Genomic DNA, 20,193 nt, shown 5'->3' on the forward strand with positions numbered 1-20,193 from the left:
TATAGATGCTGTAGGTCTCACGCAGTCTCTCACAAAAGTCACCTGGACTTTCCTCCTTCCTCTGCAAAGCCTCTGCCACCTTACTGATATTTGTGACCTTCTGGCCTCCCTCTGTAGGCCTGGAGGAGAGCCTCTCTGTATCTCCTGAGCCATCTCAAGCCCTCCTCTTCATTCAGGTCCTACTTAGAATCTTCTCCTGGAATCTGGACCCTCACATATTCGTGGCGATTCTGGTGCATTCTCCTCTATGCATTTAGTTGTTGCCTATATTACCTGGCGTCCTTCCTCTGTGTTGAACAGAGTGAGGAACAACTGATGGCAATCCGCCCATGTGAGATTGTGGGTCTGGAATATGGATTGCATGAGATCTAGTAGGGCCTGAGGCTTTTCTGTATAAGAGGGGGTGTGATGTCTCTAATTGAGGAATTCAGTGGTGGTGAAAGGTTGATGCACCAGCACCCGCCATACCACTACAAATATTGATCGACTTATGACCTATGCAACTTACGACCATTCGACTTTACAACCACAATTGCTAGCCACACCTGCTCCACATCTGGCAGCGGAAGCGTTGCCCAGCTGGGCGTACAACAGTTGCCCAGATGGGCATACCATCTCCGCGTGCACCATTTCAACTGTTATCCCAGACTCGGTACAGCAATTTGTGTTTTGTGTCTTGGATATTTTTCATCAAACCCCTCCCAAGATGTCTACCAAGAGGAAATTGTCTTTGCAAATATTAAACCAGTGGTACTGGTAATGCAGTGTTTTACATAAACCTGACGAATGTAAAAATAAGAAACAAAATAGTGTAGAGATGATACAAATGGCATAAACTGAACAAAGAAAATTATGATATATAACAATAATGAAAGAAAATTATGATAAAATATGACTTAAAGATTTTTATAACATCATTTCAAAGTACTGTACATATAGCCTACTCAACTTACGACCAAATCATGTTACAACCGGTCTGTTGGAACCAATCGTGGTCATAAATCGAGCACTAGCTGTATATTCCCCTGCTTGTTTATCACTGTTTCTTACTTCTCTCAGAGGCATCTGCATGCCACACAATGTTTTGAGCGTAGCCTCCCAGTTAGGGGAGGAGAGCCTGGACCTGGTTTTGGCAAGGCAGTGGGAGTCACCTCTGGCTTGCGATCGGGTGAGCTTACACTGGGACTTGATCAATCTGGCGATGATGGGCCTGAGTCAGTAGCAGTCTCTGGGGTGGACAGAGAATCAGGCATTGAAGGGCAAAACCTAAATGGCATGGGAGGTGGGGGAGCCAGAGTTTCACTAGGGGTTAAAATTTCTGGCTTCAGCTGCTGCAGCAGCTCTCTGGGTCTGGTGGAATGTGTCCCTGCCTTCACTATCAACACCGTAGAAACCTGACCTCTAAGCCAAGGGAGAGGGTGCAAAACTAGTATAAGCCAAGTGTCTATGTAGGGAAACTGATCAGGGTAGCCTGGATCTCTAGTGACTACCTGCTACACCTTCTGTACAACAGACTTATCCAAGCTTCCTTCTGCAGGCCATCCTCTCCCAAAAGCAGGCCATTCTAGTTCACACAAGGTCCTCAATTTCCCTGGGGACCCAGTAACCTTGTAATCCCCTGAGAACCCTTTCTTAAAATTCTTGACTGTTGTGGCTAAAGGAGTGGGTTTTTTCTGTGAACCTCCCATACCTCCCATGACAGACAACAGTCACGCCACACGAAGGAATTGGGGAAGGTTGGGGAAACTTGGAGGGGACGCCGCTCCCCTCGCAGGAATGGCGGGACGTCTTGGCTTATGGCAAGCTGATATAAACCGTCAGCACGCAATTCTGCCTCTTAGCCATACAAGGCACCTTACAGAACCATGGTTCAGGGGGACCCAACTCTCTCTTTGGCTTTGTGAGAGAGACTCGGAACCCTCTCCCAGTGTCCGTCTCACTCACTTGACACTCGCTGTCTTTCACACTGCCTCCCACACACCTATGGAGGGTGACGAGTCACCACTCCTAACCTGTCCTGTGGAGAGGAATTATTCACCACTCCGAACCTATGGATGGTGGTTTATCACATCTCTGGAGGGTGATCAGGCCTCCCTTCTGCCCAGTGAGGCAGGACATCAGCTAGCTACCCTTGCCTGGTATCCCTTACTGTGCTTCAGATGCGCCCCCATTCCTGGTCCACCATTATCTGAATCTTGCTGGGACCAGCAGATGGGAACCTCCCTTTCTGCCCTGCGAGACGTCCACACGGGAAAATCCCCAATGTGCCCTCAGTGGGCACGTTGACAGAACAGTTTGGGGACTCCCTAGTGGGGTACCCTAAGTCTGGTGAATGGGGGTGTCTTTCCTCCTTGTTTCCCAGCCAGTGCACTAAAATTAGTAGCAGGAAGTGACCTGACAGAGGATAAGACAGTCAAATAATCAGAGGAAAAGAGAATTTATTAAAAGCCAGAGGAGCATGAGGGAATGGTAGCTCCAAAGGTACATGCTCCCCGAGGTTGGTTTTCTTACAGGTTACATACCTTTTACAGAATACATGTGTCCAAGCAAAGGGCTCATGATTCCTTTGTCCAGAGGTATACCTCACTCTCATGACTCCAGAAAGGGAGAATGAATTTCAGTGGGGAAGCAAGGGGGAAAGGGTTTCCAGGCCACTGGTCTCAGCTATTTATAAGTCCTGTCTTTCTGGCTTTGTGTTGCAACTGACTCCAGGCAACCTTTCAGAGAACTGTAGGAAGTAATTTATAATTGGCTGACTCAGTTGCCCCTGTAGGCTCCTTTCCTTTGCATTCTTTTTGTTTCTTTCTTCTAAGTCAAGAGGGGGCCTGCCCCTCCTTCCTCACTGTCAAGTTGCTTGATAGTGTTGTTCATGTCTGTCTTACTCTATCGCAGTGGTCCCCAACCTTTTTTGGGCCACGGACTGGTTTAATGTCAGAAAATATTTTCACGGACCAGCCTTTAGGGTGGGACGGATAAATGTATCACATGACCGAGACAAGCGTCAAGAGTGAGTCTTAGACGGATGTAACAGAGGGAATCTGGTCATTTTTTTAAATAAAACATAGTTCAAACTTAAATATAAATAAAACGGAAATAATGTAAGTTATTTATTCTTTCTCTGCGGACCAGTACCAAATGGCCCACGGACCGGTACTGGTCCATGGACCAGGGGTTGGGGACCACTGCTCTATCGTTTCTAATGTTCTAATGTTCTGTCTACTTGTTCTATCAAAAACTGAGCAGGGAATATACTTAAATCTCTACCTGTAGCTGTAAAGTTGTTCATTTTTCCTCTCAGTTCTTTAGTTTTATTTTGTAGTTTTGTTGTTGTTGTGAGAGAGAGAGAGAAGGACAGACAGGGATAGACAGATAAAAAGAGAGATGAGAAGCATCAGCTCATAGTTGCAGCACTTTAGTTGTTCATTGATTGCTTTCTCAATGTGCCCTGACCAAGGGGGTCCAGCTGAGCCAGTGATCCTTTGCTCAAGCCAGCAACCTTGGGCTCAAGCCAGTGTCCTTGGGCTTCAAGCCAGAGTCTGTGGGTCATGTCTATGATCCCACCATCAAGCCAGTGACCCTGCACTCACGCTGGTGAGTCCACACTCAAGCCGGCGACCTTGGGTTTTGAACCTGGGTCCTAGGCATCCCAGGCTGATGCTCTATCCACTGTGCTCCTGCCTGGTAATTCAGTTCTTCAGTTTTTACTTCATGTATTTTGAAATACTGTTATTAGGTACATAAACATTTAAGATTGTTAGATCTTATAAACAAAAAATTTTAACTTCCATGGCTGAAAGTCTTTTGAAAGAGTTTATTAGGTTATTCCTAGAAAAATAAATAAATAAAAAGGAGGAGGAGGAGGAAGGAGAAAAGGAAGAAGAGAAAGAAGAAGAGGAAGAAGAAAGAAGAAGAAGAAGAAGAAGAAGAAGAAGAAGAAGAAGAAGAAGAAGAAGAAGAAGAAGAAGAAGAAGAAGAAGAAGAGAGAAGGGAGAAGAAGGGAGAAGAAGGGAGAAGGGAGAAAAATAAAGAAGTGTGGTAGGCAGTTAGACAGGAGCAGAAAAAGGACTATAGGCCAGGGACCGAAGGTCACCAGGACAGAAAGCCCCAGGTACCTAGCAAGGAGCAAAACTGGGAAAACAAGAACCTCACCCCAGGGTGACCTTACTTCCCTTGGCATATCACTAGTCATGCGGTTTAGATCTCCCCCCCTCAATTTCATATCACTGGTCATGAAATTTGGACCCTCCCCTGGAATATCACTAGTCATGTGGTTTTAGACCCTCTTAGAGGAGAAACAAATAGCACTTAAGCATTAACCTTTAGAGAAAACAGCTAAGTCTCAGTTGTGTTTCAGCTCCAGGCCCAGAAAAGCAGCAGCAAAACCAGACAAAGGAAAGCCATGGCTGCCCTCAGGACTAGCAGCATTGACTAATGACCCCCTGCCTTGGCACCAACCAATCACTGGAGACCATGACCCTGAAAGAACACACTTGGAAAGCAGATGACTATTCTATTGAGATCCTCCCCTGGGGCCACCCCTAAAATCTTCACCCTTAATATCCTTTAGGACTGAGCTCCCAGTGTGCTCTCCTTCATAGGAGCACACCCACACCTTTCCCTTTCCCTTCCCCTCCTCCTTCTCCTCTATTTCCCCCATCTCAAGCATGTTTTCCTTACCCCCTCTTTCTTCTAAACTCTAAGGGACACCATGAGACTTGCAACCAGGGGAGCAGTAAGCAGTGGCGGTTTGTCCCAGACTAACCTCCTTAACCTGTCTCCAAGGTCTTCTTTCTTTTCTTTCCTTTTTTTTCTTTCTCTTTCTCTTCTTCTCTCTCTCTCTCTCTCTCTCTCTCTCTCTCTCTATCTCTCTCTCTCTCTTTCTTTTTTTCTTTTATTAGTGAAAGAGACACAGAGAGGACAGATAGGGACAGACAGACAGGAAGGAGAGAGATGAGAAGCATCAATTCTTCACTGCAGCACCTTAGTTATTCATTGATTGCTTTCTCATATGTGCCTTGACTGAGGAGTTATAGCAGAATGAGTGACACCTTGCTCAAGGCAGCGACCTTAGGCTCAAGTCAGCAACCTTGGGCTTCAAGCCATGACCATGTGGTCATGTCTATGATCCCATGCTCAAGCCAGCAACTCCACACTCAAGTTGGGGAGCCCACACTAAAGCCAGCGACCTCGGGTATTTGAACCTGGGTCCTTTGTCCCAGTCCAACACTCTATCCACTGCTCCATTGCCTGGTCAGGCAGTCCCCTTTTCTTTAACTTTACCCTTCCACAGCCAACAAAATCTTTCTTTACTTGCTGCATTTTGTCTGTTGATTAGTTTTTTTCTTGCAAGCAAGACAAGAATCGAAGTTTTGTTGCTCCCCCTGTAACAGAAGGAAGGAGAAGAAGAAGAAAGAAGATGATGAAGGTGGTGAAGGAGAAGGAGAAGAAAGAGAAGAAGGAGGAGAAGGAGGAGGAGGAGGAGGAAAAGGAGGAAGAGAAGAAGAAGGAGGAGGAGAAGGAGGACAGTTGGGGCATGGAGTCTAAACCACTAGCAACGTGGCCAAATAGGAAAGACATGTTCAACATCCAGGAGTTTTGCAAGTGTTTTTATACATTAAGAAGGGGGAGGGGGATGTAAGCTCTTCTGAAAAAATTTACATTAGCTACAGACAAAGGGGATGGGAGAAGGTGAAGCGGGGCTAGTTCTGGGACGGGCTTAGCAGAGTCCCTAAAGTTAAGGTGACCAACTTTTTACAATGAAAAAGAAGACAAAAATAAATTGAAGAAATCAATATTATAAATAAAAGATGCATTTTATTCATTGCAACAATAATACACTATAATATGATAAATGCATAATAAAAACATTTGTAATATTTTATATTGTAATTATACTTACATGCCTATTAATTTTTCATAATAGTTGTAAGAAAAAAGTACTCATTTAGTAAAACTAAATATCAAACAAAATCACTAATTTGGAGTGATATTTGGCTGTATTTATCATGTTCTAATTAAAAAATGTCTGTTTTATGCAACTATTTCATCAAAATGCATTATTAATAGATATGGCTTGAGGTTAGATTTCCACTTTAAAACTCAAATTTTGGGAAAATACTTGTAAATAAAATTGTACATATTTGGAAATTATTAAATAGATATGAATTAATAAAATGTGAATTGTGCTTACCTGTCTATGATTGAATATTCACTGAGAAAGAAATAATCGTGAGTCTATGTCATATGTGCCATGTTGTGTTTCAGTAAGAAGTACACAAAGCCATTTGCGTGCTTGGTATATCGCGCGCTCTCTCAAGGTCTCCTGTGTGGAGCACACGCATCTCATAATGGCATCTTGCCACACTGTACCGATCCTTGACGAATCATTTGTCAAATACAAATACGTCACATCACATGCAATGGATCGACTCTGCATCAGTAGAATACGGACATTTACAGATTAGTCTTCCAATATCAAAAAGGAGGACATGTAGGAGGACACTTTTTAAGAGAGGACGGAACTTACAAAAGAAGAACAGCCCTCCCTAAAGGAGGACGATTGGTCACCTTACTAAAGCTCACATGCAAACAAGAAATAGAGATTCCTGGGGTCTGACAGCCCAGGCCATTCTTTACTATGAATAATCACAGAAATAGCCACTTAGAAATTAATCCTAAATTCATCACATATACAGGGACGTCAGCAGTCTTTTGTCAGAGCTGGTCTACAGCTATTAACAGGCTAACTGTTCTTTCTCCTGCTACTGTACTTTCACTTTAGAACATCTCATAATTGTTTTTCTTGTCAGTCGTCTTTGATAAACTTACACATTCATCATTATAAAATGACCTTCTTTATGCTTGCTAATATTTTTTATTCTGAAATATACTTTCTGATATTAATATTGTCACTAAAGCTTTATTTTTATTACTTTTAGCTGGTATGTCTTTTTCATCTCTACTATTAACCCTTTATTTTCAATTTACTGTGCCATTATGTTTGCAAGATTTCCCCAAACAGACCTGAAATCTAGGTTTCCAGGATAATGATATGCCTGGAATATTGATTTTATATGTACCTATCACACAATAAACATTCAGGGGCTTTATTAGAAGAGCTGGCATGGTCTAGGCAGAAATCAAACAAACCCTATGAATAGCAACTCTGAAAAAATGGAATGGGCCCTGGCCAGTTGGCACAGTAAACAGAGCATTGGTCCAGCATATAGACATCCTGGGTTTGATTTCTGGTGAGGGCACACAGAGAAGGGAATATCTGCTTCTCTCCTCCTCCCTCCCCCCTTTTTTCCCCCTTTTCTCCCTCTTCCCCTCCTGTGGTCAGTGGCTCCTTTGAGCGTGGGCTCTGGGTGCTATAAATAGCTCAGTTGATTCAAATATGGGCCCCAGACAGGGGTTGCCAGGTGGATCTGGTCAAGGTGCATGTGAGAGTCTATCTCCCCTTCTTTCATTTAAAAAAGAAAAAATTAGAATATCTATGTTTTTATATAGGTAAGATGTTTTGAGTTTTGTTCTTTCTATTATTATTATTGGCTTAAAACAACAGAAATTGCCTAACTTGGCAGTAATGCAGTGGATAGAGCATTGGCCTGGGATGCTGAACACCCAGGTTCAAAACCCCTAGGTCTTCAGCTTGAGCATGGGCTCATCCGGCTTAAGCTCAGGCTCACCAGCTTGAGCATGGGGTCACTGGCTTGAGCGTAGGATCATACACATGATCCCATGATCACTGGCTTGAACCCAAAGGTCACTAGCTTGAAGCTCAAGGTCGCTGGCTTGAGCTAGGGGCCACTGGCTGGGCTGGAGCCCCCCCGCCCCCAGTCAAGGCACATATGAGAAAGCAATTACTGAACAACTAAGGTACTGCAACTATGAGTTGATGCTTCTCATCTCTCTCCCTTCCTGTCTGTCTGTCTGTCCTCTCTCTCTCATAAAACAAACAAACAAAAAAAACCCAAAACAAACAAACACAGAAATTTATTTCTGCATAGAAATACATTTCTGGAAGCAACAGGTCTGAAGTCAAGGTGTCTTTAAGGCCATATTCCCTCTGAGGGCTTTAAGAGAGAATGAATCCTCTCTTGCCTCTTCTGGCTTTTAGTGTCTCCAGGTATTCCTTGGCTTGTGGCAACATGATTCCATTCTGTCTGTTTTCACATGGCCTCTCTCCTCTGTGTGTGCAGCTTCTGTTTTCTTATTGGACTTGGGGTACACCTGTGTGTTTCAGTTAAGCTCAGCTTAAGATTCTTAATTTAATTACATTTGCAAAGACTCTTTTTCTTAATAAGATAACATTCACAGGGTCTGGGTATTAGGACATGGGCTTATTTTGTACAGGACCACCTCTTTTCTTTTCTTTTCTTTTCTTTTCTTTTCTTTTCTTTTCTTTTCCTCTCCTCTCCTCTCCTCTCCTCTCCTTTCCTTTTCTTCTTCTTCCCTTCCTCTTCCTCCTTCTCCCCAGCTCTTCTTTTTCCTCCTCCTCCTTTTTTCTTCTTCCTCTGCCTCTTCACAATTTTGTAGGCTTTCTGATATATTAAATTTATTTTTACATCTCACTTTGATTTTTCTATTTGTCATACTTTTTCCAATTTGCTTGCCTCCCCCACCTTCTGACCCTGTTTCTGTTTCATTTTGGATTAAGTTTTCTTTGCTTTTCACTGAACTTTTTTTTTCCTTCTACTGATTCCTCTCTATTAGTAGCTATCCTAAAATGTTTAATAATTATATTTTATTTAATAAAGACAATCAAATATGCTTAAATTTATGAGTTCATATTCAGATTTTTAAAAAATATTTTTTACTGATTTTTAGAAATAGGAATGAGGAGGGAGAGAGAGAGAGAAAGAGGTCAATTTTTGTTTTTTTGGGTTTTTTTCTGTATTTTTCTGAAGCCGGAAACGGGGAGAGACAGTCAGACAGACTCCCGCATGTGCCCGACTGGGATCCACTGGCACACCCACCAGGGGGTGACGCTCTGCCCACCAGGGGGCGATGCTCTGCCCCTCCGGGGCTTCACTCTGCCGCGACCAGAACCACTCTAGCGCCTGGGGCAGAGGCCGAGGAGCCATCCCCAGCGCCCGGGCCATCTTTGCTGCAGTGGAGCCTCGGCTGCAGGAGGGGAATAGAGAGACAGAGAGGAAGGAGAGGGGGAGGGGTGGAGAAGCAGATGGGCGCTTCTCCTGTGTGCCCTGGCCGGGAATCGAACCCGGGACTTCTGCACGCCAGGCCGACGCTCTACCACTGAGCCAACCGGCCAGGGCTAAAAAGGTCAATTTTGTTCCATACTTACTTATGCATTCACTGGTTGATTCTTTTATGTGCCCTGATCAGGGGGCAAACCCTTAACTCTGATGTGTTGGGGCAATGCTCTGACTATGCTATCCAGCCAGGGTTCAGGATGAGATTTAAATACATTACAGGGGGTCCTTGGGTTATGACAGTCTCAACATACCATGTTTTGAGTTTACGACGCTCACTCTCATAAAAACTTTAAAAAATTGAGACGTGTTTTGGCTGTTATGGATACCTTGCCATGCTATAGGCAGATTGTAGAAGAGAAGAAGTCATCAACCTTCCTGGAAAATTTTTTTAAGAAGGTAAAGAAGCCTGCGACAGATCCTATACCTTCTACACCAGCTGCTTCTCAATATGAAACACCTGTAGTGCAGGTAGAATCATCTCCTGTGTCTCCTGCATGTTCCTTAGGCAATCCTGATTCACCTCCCCCAGTATCTCCAGCACCTTCTGCAGGTTATCCTGCGTCTCCAGCTTCCTCCTCCAAACTGGTCACTCTCTCCCACCTTGCAATGCCCCATCCAGTGTGCAAGCCAGCCACAGGCATTTTTTTACACTAATTTTTGTCACTTTTTTCTGTTACTACAGTACAGTGTAAAGTACAGTATATTTATGCCCTTTTCCTTTTCCTGTGGCTTAGTTGTATTTTCATGTTCTAGATTATGATTTTACAACTGTGTTACAACAGGTAAGTGACTTAAGGTAGGGTGTGTTTCAACTTACACCAAAATGCAGGTTATATCACTGTTGTAGGAACATAACTGTGTTGTAACCCAAGGACCCTCTATAATCTGAATAGTCCTATAGCTAATAAAATTTTTAAATCCGTTTTTAATTTTTTTTTCTGCAAAACAATTTCTAGGCACTGATGGATCCATCAATAAAATTTACTAAACATTAAAAATAAATAAATAATATGTACATTACACTGAAACTTCCATGAAATGGAAAAAAAGAAAATATCCAATTCATTATAAAAAGTTAGCATAACCTTAATACCAAACCCTGGAAACACTACAAGAAAAGAACCTATAGGACAATTTCTCTCATGAACATAGATACAAAAATCCTAAATAAAATATTAGCAAAACATGCAAATCAAAATACAATGAGATACCACTTCACACCTGTTAGATTGGCTATTATCAACAAGACAGATAATTAAAAGTGTTGGAGAGGCTGTGGAGAAAAAAGAACCCTCATTCACTGTTGGTGGGAATGTAAATTAGTACAACTATTATGGAAGAAAGTATGGTGGGTCCTCAAAATTTTAAGTATAGAATTACCATGTGAGCCAGCAATCCCTCTACTGGGCATATATCCCCCAAACTCAAAAACACTGGTACGTAAAGATACATGCAGTCCCATGTTCATCTGAGCATTGTCACAGTGGCCAAGACATGGAAACAACCAAAGTGCCTGTTGATAGAGGATTGGATAAAGAAGATATGGTACATATACACAGCGAAATACTACTCAGCCATAAGAGATGATGACATAGTATCATTTACGATTTCATGGATAGACCTTGAGAACATTATACTGAGTAAAATAAGTACATCAGAAAAAGCTAAAAACTGTATGATTCCACACATAGGTGAGATACAAAATTGAGACTTATGAACATAGATAAGAGTGCAGTGGTTACCAAGGAGAGAGGGGTGTGGGGGAGGGAAGAGAGGGTTGGGAGAAGAATATAAAAATGAACAAATATGAGTTGATGGAGGATGATTTGACTTTGAGTGATGGGTATACAACATAATTGACTGTCCAATTGATGTGAAGATGTTTACCCAAAATCTATCTACTCTTGTTGATCACTGGAACCTGTTAAATTTAATTCCCTAAATAAAAAATATATATTAGCAAAACAAATCTAGCAATATATACAAAGGGTAAATATTACATCAAGTTTAGTTTATTTTAAGAGTGCAAAGTTCACTTAACATTCAAAATAAAGAACAAAAAATATGATTGTCAAAATTGATGGAGAGATGCCTGACCAGGCAGTGGCGCAGTGGATAGAGTGTCAGACTGGGATGCAGAAGACCCAAGTTCGAGACCCCGTGGTCACCAGCTTGAGTGTGGGCTCATCTGGTTTGAGCAAAAATTCACCAGCTTGGACCCAAGGTCGCTGGCTCAAGCAAGAGGTTACTCAGTCTGCTGAAGGCCCATGGTCAAGGCAGATATGAGCAAGCAATCAATGAATAACTACGGTGTCGCAATTCACAACGAAAAACTAATGATTGATGCTTCTCATCTCTCCGTTCCTGTCTGTTTCTGTCTGTCCCTCACTCTGACTCTCTGTCTCTGTAAAAAAATAAAATTAAATTAAAATTTAAAAAGAGTTTTAATTAAAAAAAAGTTTTAAAAAATTGATGGAGAATAAGTATTTGATAAAATACCATACCCACTCAGGATTTTTTAAATCTTTGCAAACTAGTGATAAAAAAGAATTCCCTTAATCTAAGAAAAGGCAACTACAAAAGTCTTACAGCAAATACTATATTTATGGACTTTTTTTTTTAAGTTTTCTTCTGGCAATCAGGAATGAAACAATGCTGTCTTCTATCACTATTTTGATTCAACATTAAACTGAACATTTTCTATTCAATTATATGTAATAAGTCAAGAAGAAGAAATATAGAGGTGTTAAAAAAAGATATAATACCTTCCTTTTTTATAGACAACATGATTATAAACACATAAAAACCAAAGTAAATCTACAGAATTAATAAGTAAAGTTAGGAAGGACCTGAATATGAAGTCAACACATTAAAAAATAAATCACTGGAAAAGATAATTAGAATATGAAACTTCTGCCTGACCAGGTGGTGGTGCAGTGGATAGAGCATCAGACGGGAAAGTGGAGGACCTAGGTTCAAAATTCTAAGGTCACTGGCTTGAGCGTGGGCTCCCCAGCTTGAGTGCAGGGTCCTTGCTTGAGCATGGGATCATAGACACAACCCATGGTCACTGGCTTGAGCCCAAAGGTCGCTGGCTTGAAGTCCAAGGTCGCTGGATTGAACTCAATGTTGCTGGCCTGAGAAAGGGGCCACTCAGTCTGCTGTAGCCCCCTGGTCAGGACACATATGAGAAAGCAATCAATAAGCAACTATGGAGCCACAATGAAGAATTGATGCTTCTCATCTCTCTCCCTTCCTGTCTGTCCCTATCTGTCCCTCTCTCTGTCTCTCTCCCTCTGTCTCTATCACAAAATACATATATATGAAACATCTTAAATAACAGCATTTATATCAATATCCAAAATAAATAAATTCTAAAAAAAGATGTGCAAGACTTCTATGCTGAAAGCTACTAAATAATGTTAAAACACAAAAGACATAATAAGTGGAGAGAAATATTTTCACAGATCAGAAAACTCAAAATTATAAAGATTAATTTCATTTCCATCTATAGATTCTATTCATTTCCACTCAAAATTCCAGCAGTTTGTCTTTGTAAATTGCAAGCTGATTTAAAAATTATATGACAGATTAAAAAAATAAAAAGCCCTACCCTGACCAGGTGGATCAGTAGATAAAGCATCCACCCAATGCACCAAAGGTCATGGATTTGGCCATGAGTAAGGGCGTATAGGAGAAGAAATCAATGAGTACAGAATCAAAAGGAATAACTAAGTGAAATGAATTGATGTTTTCACCTCTCTCTCTCTCTCTCCCCTTTTCTCTCTCTTTAAAATCAATGGAGTAAAAAAATATCCTCCATAAATTATCTCTTTAATCAAAAGACTGGCAAAATGGTGTCCTATTAGGACAGAAAATGTTTTGGCAATACTCACACTACTCCAGCAAAACAACATGGCAAAAATTGTAGTCAGAAGAAACTGAATGGAGAGTCTAGACTTCCATCCTTGTCTAGCAGGAACAAAGCTCCCCTTCTATGTACCTGTGGTGTCATTGGAGGCTGAATCAGGAGTCTAAATTTCTACCTCTATCCAGCAGTAATGAGGCATCTCTCCCCATGACAGCAGAGGCTTTGTGAAGAGCATGGATTTCTATCCCCACTCAGTAGTAAAAAGAAGTGTCCTCCCTTCCTCCAGTATCAAGGTGTTAGTATAGAGCTGTTAAAATACAAGATTTAAAAAAAGTTCAGTAAAGATCCATAAAATAACACCAGTATGTCCAGGATACAATAAAAATCATTTGTCGTACTAAAAACCAAAGATATCCTCAACTTCAATGAGGCAACAGATATGAACACCAATATGATAAAAATGTTGAAATTATCTGACAAACACTTTAAAGCCACTCTCATAGATATCAAGATGGCAGCAGAGTACACAGACATACAAACTGCCACCTCATAGAACCAAACTGGATTACAATTTAATTTAAGAACAATCATCATGAAAAACCAACTTTGGACTAAAAGAACAGGACTCAAAAACCAAGGAGCTGAAAACTGGAGACAGACAACACCAAGCATAGACTCAATCAACTCTACAAACAAAACACCCAAACACAGATAATGAGAAGACAAAGAAGTGCAATCCAAAGGAAATCACAAGAGAAACCTTCAAAAGATGAACTGAGTGATATGGAAATAATCAAACTTCCAGATGCAGAGTTCAAAATAATGATTGTAAGGATGCTTAGGGATCTTAGAACTACAATGGATGGTCATTACAAACACCTAAATAAAGATATAGCAACTATAAAAAAGGATGTTGAAATATTAAAAAAAGAATCAGTTGGAGATGACAAATACAATATCAGGAATGAAGACCACAACGGAAGGAATTAAAAACAGGATGGACAGAACTGAGGATGAAATTAGCGAGTTGGAGGATAAGATAAATAAAGGCATGGAAGCAGAGCAGAAAAAAGAAAAGAGACTCAAAAAGTCTGAGGAAACTCTTAGAGAGCTCTGTGACAACATGAAGAGAAATAACATCTGCATCATAGGAGTTCCTGAAGAAGAAAAGAAAGTACAAGGAATAGAGACTTTGTTCAATCATATCATAGCTGAAAACTTCCCTAAATTAATGCAGGAGAAACTCTCACAAGTTCAAGAAGCACAGAGAACTCCATTAAAGAGAAAACCAAATAAACTTACACCAAGACACATCATAATTAAAATACCAAAGCTAAGTGATAAAGAGAAAATATTAAAAGCTGCAAGAGAAAAAAAAGCTATCACCTACAAAGGAGCCCCCATAAGGATGACATCCAACTTCTCAACAGAAACACTTGAGGCCAGAAGGAAATGGCAAGAAATATTCAAAGTAATGCAGAACAAGAACCTACAACCAAGACTACTTTATCCAGCAAGGCTATCATTTAAAATCAAAGGAGAAATAAAAAGCCTCCCAGACAAAAAACAACTCAAGGAATTCATTACAACCAAACCAATGTTGCAAGAAATGTTAAGGGGCCTGTTGTAAACACATCAAAGTGGGAAAAGTGGGGAAAAAAAGGAATATAGCTTTAAAGAATAAAATGGCAATAAACAACTCATATCAATAATAACCTTAAATGTAAATGGATTAAATGATCCAATCAAAAGACATAGGGTAGCTGCATGGATAAGAAAACAGGATCTGTACATATGCTGTCTACAAGAGACACACCTTAAAACAAACAATGCACATAAATTGAAGGTAAAAGGATGGAAAAAACATTCCATGCAAATGGAAATGAAAAAAAAATTGGGGTAGCAATAATTATATCAGACAAAATGGACTTTAAAACAAAGGATATAGTAAGAGATAAAGAAGGCCACTACATAATGATAAAGGGAGTAATCCAACAGGAAGATATAACTATTATAAATATCTATGCACCTAATATAGGAGCACCTAAATATATAAACCAGACTTTGATGGATATAAAGGGTGAGATCAACAGCAATACTATAATAGTAGGGGATTTCAATACCCCACTAACATCACTAGATAGATCTTCAAGAAAGACAATTAACAAAGAAACAGCAGACTTAAAGGACACACTAGATCAACTCGATTTAATAGATATCTTCAGAATCTTTCACCCTAAAGCAGCAGAATATACATTCTTTTCAAGTGCTCATGGTACATTCTCTAGGATAGACCACTTGTTAGGGCACAAAAGTGGTCACAACAAATTTAAGAAGATTGAAATCATATTAAGCACTTTCTCTGATCACAATGGCGTGAAACTAGAAATGAACCACAATAGAAAAGCTAAAAAAATTCTCAAACACATGGAAACTAAATAGCAGGTTGTTAAATAATGAATGGATTAAGAATGAGATCAAAGAAGAAATTTAAAAATTCCTAGAAATGAATGACAATGAGCATGCAACAACTCAAAATTATGGGACACAGCAAAAGCAGTACTGAGAGGGAAGTTCATAACACTACAAGCACACCTTAACAGATTAGAAAAAGCTCAAATAAACAACTTTACCCTGCATCTAAAACAACTAGAAAAAGAACAGCAAGTAAAGCCCAAATGTAATAGAAGAAAGGAAATAATAAAGATCAGAGCAGAAATAAATGACATAGAGGCTAAAGAAACAATACAGAGGATCAATGAAACTAGGAGCTGATTCTTTGAAAAGGTAAACAGGATTGATGAACCTTTAACTAGACTCACCAAACAAAAATTAAAAGCAATCCCTTTAAGATCAGGAAGAAGGCAGGAGTGTCCCCTTTCACCACTCATATTCAACATAGTCCTGGAAGTCCTAGCCACAGAAATCAGACAAGAAATAAATAAAATTAGAAATGAGAGTGAAGAAATAAAAACTGACACAACAGAAATACAAAATATTGTAAGAAAATACTATGAAGGACTGTATGCCAAAAAACTAGACAACCTAGATGAAATGGACAAATTCCTTGAAACATACAATCTTCCAAAAATCAATCTGGAAAAATCAGAAAATCTAAAGAGATTGATTACACCAAATGAGATTAAAACAGTTATCAAAAAACTCCCAACAAAGAAAAGTCTGGGGCCTGCTGGCTTCACAAGTGAATTCTACCAAATATTCAAAGAAGAACTAACTCCTATCCTTCTCAAGCTAGTTCAAAAAATTCAAGAGGAAGGAAGACTTCCAAGCTCCTTTTATGAGGCGAGCATAATTCTGATTCCAAAACCAGGCAAAGACAACACAAAGAAAGAAAATTATAGGCCAATATCTCTGATGAATATAGATGCTAAAATCATCAACAAAATATTAGCAAACTGGATCCAACAATATATGGGAAAATCACACACCATGATCAAGTGGGATTTACTCTGGGGAGGCAAGGCTGGTACAATATTCACAAATCAATCAATGTGATTCATCACATAAACAAAAGGAAGGAGAAAAACCACATGATAATTTCAATAGATGCAGAAAAAGCATTTGATAAAATCCAGCACCCGTTCATGATCAAAACTCTCAGCAAAGTGGGTATACAGGGAACATACCTCAACATGATAAAAGCCATCTATGACAAACCCACAGCCAACATCATACTCAATGGGCAAAAATTAAAAGCATTCCCCTTAAGATCAGGAACAAGGCAGGGGTGTCCCCTTTCACCACTCGTATTCAACATAGTCCTGGAAGTCCTAGCCACAGCAATCAGACAAGAAGAAGAAATAAAAGGCATTCAAGTTGTAAAAGAAGAAGTAAAACTATCATTATCTTCAGATGATATGATATTGTATATAAAAAACCCTAAAGTCTCAGTCAAAAAACTACTGGACCTGATAAATGAATTCAGCAAAGTGGCAGGATATAAAATTAATACTCAGAAATCAGAGGCATTTTTATACACCAACAATGAACGATCAAAAAAAGAAATTAAGGAAACAATTCCCTTCACTATTACAACCAAAAAAATAAAGTACCTGGGAATAAATTTAACCAGGGAGATTAAGGACTTGTACTCGGAAAATTATAAAACATTGATAAAAAAAAGTCAAGGAAGATACAAACAAGTGGAGGAAGCATATACCGTGCTCAGGGTTAGGAAGAATAAACATCATTAAAATGTCTATATTACCTAAAGCAATCTATAAATTCAATGCAATACCAATTAAAATACCAATGACATACTTCAAAGATATAAATCACATATTCCAAAAATTTATATGGAACCAAAAAAGAACACGAATAGCCTCAGCAATCTTAAAAAAGAAGAATAAAGTGGGAGGTATCACACTTCCTGATATCAAGTTATACTACAAGACCACTGTACTCAAAACAGCCTGGTACTGGCATAAGAACAGGCATATGGATCTATGGAATAGAACAGAGAACCCAGAAATAAACCCACAGCTCTATGGACAACTGATATTTGACAAAGGAGGTAAGAAAATACAATGGAGTAAAGACAGCCTCTTTAACAAATGGTGTTGGGAAAATTGGACAGCTACCTGCAAAAAAATGAACCTAGACCACCAGCTTACACCATTCCCAAAAATAAACTCAAAATCGATAAAAGACTTAAATGTAAGCCGTGAAACCATAAGCATCTTAGAAGAAAACATAGGCAGTAAGCTCTCTGGCATCTCTCGCAGAAATATATTTGCTGATTTATCTCCACGAGGAAGCAAAATAAAAGACAGGATAAAAAAATAGGACTATATCAAACTAAAAAGCTTTTGCACAGCTAAAGACAATAAGAACAGAATAAAAAGACAAACTACACAATGGGAGAACATATTTGACAATACGTCTGATAAGAGGTTAATAACCAAAATTTATAAAGAACTTGTAAAACTCAACACCAGGAAGACAAACAATTCAATCAAAAATGGGGAAAAGACATGAATAGACACTTCTCCAAAGAGGACATAAGGATGGCCAATAGGCATATGAAAAAATGCTCAACATCACTAATCATTAGAGAAATGCAAATTAAAACCACAATGAGATATCACCTCACACCAGCCAGAATGGCACTCTTCAACAAAACAACACAGAATAAGTGCTGGCAAGGATGTGGAGAAAAGGGAACCCTCCTGCACTGCTGGTGGGAATGCAAACTGTTTTTTAGAGATTCCTCAAAAAATTGAAAATTGAACTGCCTTTTGACCCAGCTATCCCACTTTTAGGAATATACCCCAAGTACACTATAGAACTGTTCCAAAAGGAGAAATGCACCCCCATGTTTTTGGCAGCATTGTTCACAATAGTGACGATCTGGAAACAGCCCAAGTGTCCATCAGAGGATGAGTGGATTAAAAAGCTTTGGTACATATATACTATGGAACAGTAATCAGCCATAAGAAATGATGACATCGGATCATTTACAATAACATGGATGGACCTTGATAGCATTATACGGAGTGAAATAAGTAAATCAGAAAAAACTAAGAACTATATGAATCCATACATAGATGGGACATAAAAATGAGACTCAGAGACATGGACAAGAATGTGATGGTAATGGGGTGGGGGGGGGATGGGGCAAGGAAGGAGAGAGGGGGTGGAGGGTGGGGAGGGGCACAAAGAAAACCAGATAGAAGGTGACGGAAGACAATTTGACTTTGGTGAGGGGTATACAGCACAATCAAATGTCAAAATAATCTGGAGATGTTTTCTCTCAACATATGTACCCTGATTTATTAATGTCACTACATTAAATTCAATTAAAAAAAACAACAACCAAGGAGCAAAGAAGAAACCACACTGAGCCTGGTAAGAAGTGCAGGGATGAAGTGTGGGGTCCCCCACTCCCAGGAGTGAGGGGAGGCTGAGGATCCAGAGGGTTTCTCATTGTGGGGAGAGAGACCCTGAGAAACAGGGGTCTTTAATGCCAGGACTGGAGCCCCAGCCTAGAAACCCAGAGACTGGAGGAGATATCTTGACAGCATTGAATGGGGAGAAGAGCATGATTTCTGTCTGTGGGAAATGGCTGGCAAAGAAGTTGCAGTCTTAAAGGGTCAGTGCAGAAAATATCAATCACAGTCACTTGCCTGGGGCTCCGGGGACAAGGAGGGCTGTGAGGACTGCTCTTACAGGAGGAGAGTTAGGAGTTTGAGCCACAGGGACACAAACGGTGACAGGGAGAATATCTGAGATGAGTCATTCTCTAGTGCTCAGAAGGCCATAGCTGGGGGGAGGGTCGGTCCCTCCGTCCAGCACAAGCCTAGTGTGGAAGCAGTTGACCTACCTCCAAAAAGCCTACAGCTCCAATCAGCGCAAAAGGCCATTTGGACAGGAGGAAGTAAAGTGGAGGGGTAGTGACTCAGGTTTCCGGGGAGACTTGATCTACACCTCCCTCTTCTGATAGGGAGAACACACCCCACCCCCGGAGAGTAACAGGGCAGACCACAACTTCTGGTTCTCAGAGGTCACACCCACTGCATTCCTGGATAAAGTTTCAAGTGGGGCCAAAGAACAAGATATGCCCACTACCCCCATCCTAAACACAGAATTTGCCTGCTGTGCTCAGCAAACAAACAGCAGGAAAATTAAGACTTTTAAACTGCTCTACTAGTAAGGAGAACTAAAATCTGAGCAACCAGCAGAGGCTGAGGGATAAAGATCTGGAGGAGGAGCCGCATTCTGTATACCAACCTCAGATCCACAACTCCATCAAGCTTGCAAACCACACACAGAAAAAAAATGGGAAGACAGAGAAACATAATCCATATGAATCAACAAGAGAAATCCCCAGAAAAAGAACTGACCAAGTTGGTAGTAAACAAATTACCAGATGCAGAATTTAAAATAATGATTGTTAGGATGCTTAAGGATCTCAGAGCTACAATGGATTGACTTAATGAGTACCTAAATAAAGAAATTGCAAGCATCAAAAAGGACACTGAAATTATAAAAAAAAAGAATCAATCAGAAATGACAATTACAATATCAGAAATGAAGACTAAACTAGAAGGAATCAACAGCAGGCTGGAATGAACAGATGATTGA

Source organism: Saccopteryx leptura, chromosome 6 (assembly GCF_036850995.1).
Source record: "Saccopteryx leptura isolate mSacLep1 chromosome 6, mSacLep1_pri_phased_curated, whole genome shotgun sequence".
In the NCBI taxonomy this organism is placed as follows: domain Eukaryota; kingdom Metazoa; phylum Chordata; class Mammalia; order Chiroptera; family Emballonuridae; genus Saccopteryx; species Saccopteryx leptura.